We start from the raw sequence: 7,916 nt of genomic DNA on the forward strand, positions 1-7,916 counted from the left end.
TACCAAAGTTAGTACCACACTACTTACATGCCAACATGCCAATTACACACACCAATTTTACAGTGTCAAAGCCAACAACATACTAATTACATTCTATAAAACAGCACCAACACTACCAGCACCACCAGAAAAAAGAGCAGTAGCAGCACCAATACCAGCAGCATCAGAACCACCACAAGCAGCAACTCTAGTACCAGCAGCAAAAGCACTAGCTCTAACACCACCACAGCCAGCAAAAACAGCAGCAGAACCACCACCACAAGCAGCAAGAGTGGCAGCAACACCAGCACAAGCAAAACCAGCGCCAGGAACATGATCAGCAGCAGCACCAGCACCAGCACTTTCAAAGTTAACAACATACCAATTACATGCCAACAAGATGCCAATAACTCGTAGATATTTACTGTGAAAGCCAGCACCACCACCAGCAGTAATACCACCAGCAGTAGCACCACTGCCACCACCAGTAGCAGCTTCTGCACTGCCAGCAGCAACATCAGCTTCAGCACCACCACCAGTACCAAAGTTAGCATCACACCACTTACATGCCAACATGCCAACTACACACTAATTTTACCGTGTTAAAGCCAACAACACAGTAATTACATTCTGGACAAGCAGCACCACCACTACCAGCATCAGTACAACCAGTACCACTACCACAACAACAGTAACCACAAACACCAGCAGCAGCAAAAGCACCATCACCACCAGAAAAAAATACCAGCAGCAGGTTGAGCCTCTTTTACATGAGATAATTTTCCTCATTCTTCCTCTCCCTTCTTGCTTCTCCCAATGCATCTCTTTTTCACTCCTTCATTTTAAAAAAATCATCCCAACATAATCAATTCACACCAATGCCCTCTGTCTATGTAGACTCCTCCTAACTGCCTTAATAACAATAAAATTCTTAGGAGTTACATGTATTATCTTCCCTTATAGGAAAAAAAGTTTAACTTTTTTGAGTCTATTATGATTTCTCTTTCCCATTTACCTTTTTATGCTTCTCTTGAGTCTCGTGTTTGAATGTCAAATTTTCTGTTCAGCTCTGGTCTTTTCATCAAAAATGCTTGAATTATTTCTTTCTGGCTTCTTTCCCCTTAACCTGGGAGCTCTTGACTTTGGGTATAGCATTCCTAGGAGTTTTCATTTTGAGATATCTTTCAGGAGATGATCAGTGGATTCTTTCAATTTCTGTTTTACCATCTGGATCTAAGATATTGAAGCAGATTTCTTTGATAATTTCTTGAAATATAATGTCTAGGCTCTTTCATTGGTCATGACTTTTGGGTAGTCCAATAATTCTTAAATTATATCTCCTTAATTTATTTTCCAGGCCAGTTGTTCTTCTGATGAGGTATTTCATATTTTCTCCTTTTGACTTTGTTTTTATCATTTTTGATGTCTCATGAGGTCATTAGCTTTGATTGCCCAATTCTAATTTTTAAGGAATTATTTTTTTCAGTGAGCTTTTGTACCTATTTTTCTATTTGGCCAATTCTGCTTTTCAAAGAGTTCTTTTCTTCAGTGAATTTTTGTGCATCTCTACCATTAGGCCAACTTTATTTTTAAGGTGTTATTTTCTTCAGTATTTTTGGTGCCCCTTTTACCAAGCTGTTAATTCTCTTTTCATAATTTCCTTCCATCACTTTCATTATCTCTTTCATTCTTTCAAGAATTCTTGTTGGACTTGTGTCAAATTAGCATTTTTTTAAAAGGAAGCCAATTTTATTAAAATAGCTATAAAAATTTTTTCTTTGTTTCCAGATTAAGAACTGCTGGGGCAGCTAGGTGGCTCAGCGAGCAGAGCACCAGCCCCAGAGTCAGAAGGACCCAAGCCCAAATCCAGCCTTAGACACCCGACACATGCACCAGCTGTGTGACCCTGGGTAAGTCACCCAACCCCAGCTGCCCTGCCAAAAAAAAAAAAAAGAATGGCTGCTCTGGTTCTTAGTAGACAAACATCACTAGGTGCTACTCCTGATTCCAGGCCTCTGCTTCCTGAAGCTCTCGTCAGCTTCTAGCAGGTGGTGGTGGTTCATTCAAGGACTCTGTTCTCTATTTTCCTTTTCTTTTAAGAAATGACATTCTCTTTCTTGGGGGACCAGCTCTGTAACACAGTCCCTCTGGGATGCACATTCACTCTAGACTCTCTTCATACAAGAGGGTTTGCAGGACATTCCATTTTATGAAGCCTTCAGAGAAAGGGTCAGTTTCACAGCCTCAGATCTCTTTCACAACAGGCCTCCTAGGAGACTAGAGGGAGATCCTCTTTTTGCATCTTACCTAGGTTTCTCCCTCCAGTTTCATGTAGGCTCATAATGACTTGTTAACATGTTTTCTTTCTCAACTCCCTTCCATGTGAGTATTTCACTCTATCCAAATGTCCCACCATCCTCCAGACTTCCCATTGGATAAAGTTATTCAAAGAACTAGGTAGCTATTTCCTGAAACATTGGAATAAGAAGAAAGGAGCTACACTGTCCTCATGGTACCACATCAAGGAGATAAAGAATTGTCATTCCTAGTACATACAAAATTCACAATCAAATTATGTTAAAATTGACCATTCCTAGCTCAATTTATAAAAAAAAACTATCAGGAATCTGTCTAATGATAGTAACTTACACTTAGTCCTTTTAAGGTTTGCAAAGCACTTTACATATACACACACACACATATATATACCCGTATAGTTATACATGTCTTAGTTGATGTTCGCAACAACCCTTTTACAAATAAAGTGAGACTCAGATTAAGTGATTTGACCAAAATCACACAATTATTAAGTGTCTGAGGCAAGATTTGAACTGAAGGCTTTGTGATGCCAGGTTTAGCATACTGTGCCATGTTGTCTCTAACATTGTGTAGCATAAAGTAAAGTATATGTATAAAAAGGCCACTATTAAAAACTATTAAAAACTGCTCTCTATTAGAGGCATTTCTTCTACTCATAACTGTTGGTCATCTAAGACACTGAAACTTTTAGGGTTCCTTCACTTACTATCAACTGGGCTTGTAAAAATTAAAACTAGGACATCTGATGTTTTTTGTATTAAAAAATCATAAAAACTGAGCATATAGTTCATAATAAATATCTCAAGCCCAAAGATCATGATTCCATGTCTAAAATGTAATTTCTAATTTTTTTTTCATTTTAGGTTTTAACAAAAAAAATTAAGCCGCCACTGTTCAAATAATTTGATAAGGAAAACTGTCACCAAGGTGAATAAGTGATATCTATTCATTATGCCCTTAAAGAGTTTTGATAGAATTATGTAGATTAACATTACCAATAAACAGTAAATATAAGTAGACCAGTTAACTCATTCTAGCAAAGCATCATTTGCCCATATGTCATTTGAACAAGAAAGTACAGCTGGATTAAAGAAACAAACAACAAAGCAGACTGTTCAAAAGCACATGCCCTGTTAGGAGTCAGTATCGCCTTCCTATGTGAAAAGCAGCACATAATCATATAAAGATTACAAGAGCAAACATTTGTGAAACACTTAATATTAATTACATCCATTTGCCAAACTTTGATCATCAGTTTGCCAAATTTGTTGACTGGAAAACGAAGGTTAGGGAGAAGAGGAAGGCTTTTTCTGACAACTTTCTTGTAGAAGCATAGAATTTTCTATCTCAAGTAAGATACAAACTTTCAGGTGCTGTGTAAATGGCAGTTTTTATGATATTAAGAGAGTTTAGTCCAGATGAGGAAACTGAGGCCCCCAAGGATCCAAGTCTCACCCAAAGTCACACATTGAGACAACGGCAGAGCCAAGGATAGATAGAAGTAAGATCCAGCCATGTTACTGAAGTGTGCTGCTCAAGCTAGAGGTAGGTTGGTTCTCTGCCTTTTATATACAGGCTTTACCAAATAAAGAGTGGGTAACATCCACTGTTCTGGCAATTACCTACAGTATTCCTGGGAACACTAGGAATAAGAAAAGACCTACTCCTGAGAAGAAGGAATAAAAAGGAATATCTGAACGGGTTACATTTTTTAAGCCACTAGAATCAATATTTGATAGTATCAATATCTGATATGTCCTATTCTGCTAGAAAGGCTTCAGAAGGGAAACTGCCTTAAATCTAGTTTAAAATGTTGATGTTTTATTTCACTTTTTAAGACAACAAAAGGATTTATTATGAATAGTACGTGATTATAAAGGCCTTGATGGGTCTCTGTGAATTTACTTTATTTCTTTCTAATAACTAAAATGTAGCTATAGACCAAATCATAGGGAGTACCATGTATTCCTTGATAGTCTGTGCAGCATTTTCACAAGAACGGTCAAAGAAAGTTTTATTTGTACAAATTTGTTTCTTAGGGTTTATTTATTTATACTTGCATGATAACACATATCTTCCACTACAATGCCTACACGTCATAGAAGCAGTTCTAGGTTGCTGAAAATAATTCTACCACTCTATAATCTGATAGGTCCTACCAAGCTGGAAAGGCTTTGCATTTAGTCATGTACATGTGTCATCCACAGACCAGCCAAGCTAAGTTCAGAGAAGCGTAACATTAAGAGGCTGGACACCTGCTGATGAATTTTTCTGTCAAAACAAAAGAAAAACTCTAATAAAGAATCCAAGACATTCAGGGTTTGCCACCTTATTTGGAAGGAGTGCTCACACTGATGAAATTGTGGATCATTTGAAGTCTAATATCATGTTCAATTCTATTCTAGCTGCAAAGCAACCTTTAAAAAAATGGAAGAAACCTGAGAAGTTAATTTAACTTTTAAAAATATTACTCTGAGTGCTACTCCCCTATATGGAAACAGTGATCTCAGTATTCTAGTGGCCTGAGAGTACACTTACTCTTCTCACCTGGGGTCGATCAGAAGACCATCATCATCGTCGTCGTCGTCGTCGTCGTCATCGTCATCATCATCATCATCATTATTTTACCTAGCACTTTCTGACTTTCTAAACAAAACACTAACTCCTCAATTTTGGAATCAAACTTCAATGCAAAAAAAAAACCAAAACAAACCAAAAACCAAAAACAATGTTGGGCAGCTATATCTACTTTATTCTGAAATCCCAAACAATTTCCAAAGATAAACAGATATGTTGGCCAGGTTTAAGTGAAGGGTAGTTTAATATACTGAACCATACTTCAACAGAAAACTACCACAGCCTTCCTGATCAAACAAGAATGTCCTCAAGTCCATCTGCAATAGTTCATGTCTTATAGGCAAATTTTCACACAAATAATGACTAAAGAACACTTGGTTCGCTCTTTAATTAGATTATAAAAATTATGCTATGTTGAGTCTTGAGATTTTTTAGCTCCTTCTTTTGCTAATCTATCAGCTTCTTCATTGCCCGCAAACCGTGAATGACCAGGAACGTGCACCCATTTAATGTCTACACCTTCAATAAGCGTATCAAGCTTAACAAAGTCTTCTTTGTTAATGACATCTTTTCCTGTGCTTGTTTTCCAGCCATTTTTCTTCCAGTCTTTAACTCAACTCGTTATACCATTTATAGTAAACATACTGTCTGTGTAGAGAGCCAGCTTACTGACGTTTTGATTCTTGGCTTGTTTGATTGCTTTACAGGTAGCATGTATTTCTGCTCTTTGGTTCTTCTGTCGCCCAGGAAGTCTATCACCCACATTTAGGGGATGACCTGGCCCCCAATAAACACCAATGCCTGCTCGAGCTTTCCTCTTCCCATTACCGGAGCAGCAGCTGTCTGTGTAAACCACAGCTGCATCTCCCATGTAAGAAAATGTTTCTTTGCTAAGTGAAGGCACTGAGTCTGTATTTTGCTTTGTAAGCTTTGCGTAAGGCTCTTCCTCTTCATCTAATGACTCATAGGGTCTCTTGTTCAGTTTCACTTTGGGGTCTTGTGGGTCACTTTTCTTTTTCTGTTGAACGATCAGGGCTGGCAGTATTTTGGACAAAGGCTCAAGCCTCATCCTCAGTAGCAAACTTCTTGAACCAGGCAGCAGGAAATCGGTTCACTTGTGCTTGACATTCACTCCAGCTAAGGTACACGCTGGTCTTGCGGCTCCTCCTCACGGCGTAGAACATGCCGGTGCTCAGGCAGCATGGACCACAGCGGCTGAAGGCACCCGCCACTACTATGGGGACGGCGGACCAGAGCCTCAGCACGGCCCGCTCCAGGGCATAGTGACCAAGGGGAGGACGCTCCCCGCGCCCCGGGCAGGAGCTTCCACCCAAGCTGCCGCTGTGACGTTCTCCACACGGAGGCTCGGGCTGCGCCCAAATTAGCATTTTTCTTTGAGGCTTTGCTCATAGCTGTTTTCATATTTCCATCTAAATCTGAGTTTGCGTCTTGTAGTAGTTTTTATGGTCAAGTTTTCTTTCTTTGTTTGTTTGTTTGCTTGTTTTCCCAGATTATTTCTTGACTTTTAACTTTATGTTAAAGTTGGGTTCTACTCACCTGAGAGTTGGCAGGCACTGCCCCAAGCTTGAAACTTTTGGGGGCTACTGTTTTCAGAGGTAGTTCTGGAGGTCTGTGAATTTTCAGTGCTGCCAAGGTGATATGATCTGAGGAGTGGTACGGTCACTGCTTTTCTGGTCTGCACTCTGGTCTTAAGCCAGAAAAGGCTCCTGCTCCTCTGTAGTTGCAAGCACAATTGCTCCTCTTGGCCCTAGAATTGTGATCAGGCCCCCTGCTCTCCTGCGGCCACAATCACTAGTTCTCCTTACTGCCTCAGAACTGAGACCATGGTCCCTCACTCCCTTGTGACTGACCACAGGGACTCCTTTCTGCCCTCCAACACATAAATGACTTCATTGGCCAAGAGTTTCATTGACAGCTATTGTCCTCTAGCACCACCTGGAGTTAGAGAAAGGTGAAGCTTTTTATAAGGGCTCTCTGCTGACACCTCTGTCTTGAGAAGGAAAAGCAGAAGGGGCTTTGCAACTGTGGTGAAACCCTGGGGAGCAATCTTAAAGAGTCAACCTGAGCTAATGGTATTAATTGCTTCTGATAAAAACAGAGCAGCATGCAAGTGACTGAATAACTGCCTGGACTGGTCTGTCTAGCTTGGAGAGGGTCAGTTTGAATTTCACAGCCCTTTGACTTAAAGGGAAATGGTTGGTTGGTTGTTGTCCTTCATTCTCAAAGAGGACCAAAATGACATCACTATGCTAGAGTCAAGTTTCAATGTGTCCAGCTGTGGCTGATCAGGCCAGTAGGAGCTCAGAATGCTCTACCTCAAGTCGGGTGCAAATAGGCTGTGTGAACATTTGGGGTGGATTCTCTAAATTTGCTCATCCTGTATTTCCTTTGAGCTGTTTCAATTCTGCTTTGCTCACAGAGCACAGCACCTCTGATGTGGGCACACCATGGTGAGCCATCCTGTGCCATTGTCTCCCATGTCACACAATCAAAGTTCTTAAGAGAGACCTTGAGAGTATCCTTGTATTGCTTCTTCTGACCGCCATATGAACGCTTGCCCTGTGTGAGTTCTCCATAAAATAGTCTTTTTGGCAAGCATACATTTTGCATTTGAACCATGTGGCCAGCCCCTCATAGTTACACTCTCTGCAGTAGAGTTTGAATGATTGGCAGATTAATTCAAGAAAGGACCTCAGTGTCTGGTATCTTACCCTGCCAGGTGATCTTCAGAATCTTCCTAAGACAATTCAAATGGAAGACATTCAATTTCCTGGCATGGCACTGGTGGACTGTCCAGGTTTCACGGTCATACAACAATGAGGTCAGCACAATGGCTCTGTAAACTTTCAGTCAGTCTAATACCTCTTCTCTCCCATACTTTCAGAGCCTCCCAAACACTGAGCTAGCTCTGGCAATGCGTGTGTCAACCTCATTATCAATGTGTACATCCCTGGAAAGTACACTACCAAGGTAAGTGAACTTAGCCACAGCATTCAAAACTTCTCCATTTTCTGTAACTG

At 40.3% G+C, this 7,916-nt stretch overlaps 1 pseudogene; it reads right to left on the minus strand.

Moving 5' to 3' along the window:
* Nucleotides 1-5,263: 5,263 nt before the first annotated feature.
* LOC118839294 lies at nt 5,264-6,059 on the minus strand (annotated as a pseudogene).
* Between the last annotated feature and the right edge of the window lie 1,857 nt (nt 6,060-7,916).

This window comes from Trichosurus vulpecula, chromosome 2 (assembly GCF_011100635.1).
Source record: "Trichosurus vulpecula isolate mTriVul1 chromosome 2, mTriVul1.pri, whole genome shotgun sequence".
Lineage (NCBI taxonomy): Eukaryota > Metazoa > Chordata > Mammalia > Diprotodontia > Phalangeridae > Trichosurus > Trichosurus vulpecula.